Source organism: Wasmannia auropunctata, unplaced genomic scaffold (genome assembly GCF_000956235.1).
Source record: "Wasmannia auropunctata unplaced genomic scaffold, wasmannia.A_1.0 LD335346.1, whole genome shotgun sequence".
NCBI lineage: Eukaryota > Metazoa > Arthropoda > Insecta > Hymenoptera > Formicidae > Wasmannia > Wasmannia auropunctata.
Genome location: NW_012027544.1, coordinates 29,579 through 30,259, shown reverse-complemented (window position 1 = coordinate 30,259; position 681 = coordinate 29,579). Strand labels below are relative to the sequence as shown.

The following is a 681-nucleotide window of genomic DNA, read 5'->3' as shown; positions in this document are numbered from 1 at the left end:
GGGGGGGGACGGACGGACAGACTCAGTACACGGTACACAGCACGTCCAGGTACGTCGCGAGTCGCGCGATCAGAGATGTCGCGCCGCCGTTTGTATCCTTCCGACAGGTCGCGAGAGCGCACACCGCGAGAATCGCGTGGTGCCCTCGCACCTGAAGCCGCGGACCCCGTTCGCTTCCGGTTACTCCGGAATCGAACTTTAGGATCGGAGCTTCACACAGTGTGTGTGCCCGCGACGTACGGCCGGTTCAGCGCTACTCCGACCGGCGGCGGCGACCACTCCCGCTCCGCCCGATGACAGATCTTTATTCTTTCCACCAATGGGTCTCCTCTTCCCCCATGGATTTAAGAATCTATGGATGGAGCATGGAGCGCAAGGCAATTCGGGGTTTGATCCGCGGAAAGGGGGGGGGATGTAGTGCTGTCTCTTTCTCGGATAGGACCCCGCCGGGTGTTTCCGCTGTATATCCGATCCGATGATCCCCGAAAGACTAGATATTCGCTAACCTTAAGAGGATGCTGAAAGGTCGGCCAAATTTGTACGAAGTCGATAAAGCAGACGCTTCAGTGTCAGTGATATCTCTAAATGAACTTCTTACAATATCTTTTAGTCTCATTCAAATACGTGGAATGTCCTTATCTAACCTTATTGAAGTGCCATCTCTTGAAAAATCCGGCACTT

At 54.3% G+C, this 681-nt stretch overlaps 1 protein-coding gene across 1 annotated transcript in view; it reads right to left on the bottom strand.

The window, feature by feature from the left end:
• The window catches only part of LOC105457176 (amyloid protein-binding protein 2), a 6,839-nt gene that overhangs the window by 2,651 nt on the left and 3,507 nt on the right, over positions 1–681 (bottom strand). The window lies entirely within an intron of this gene.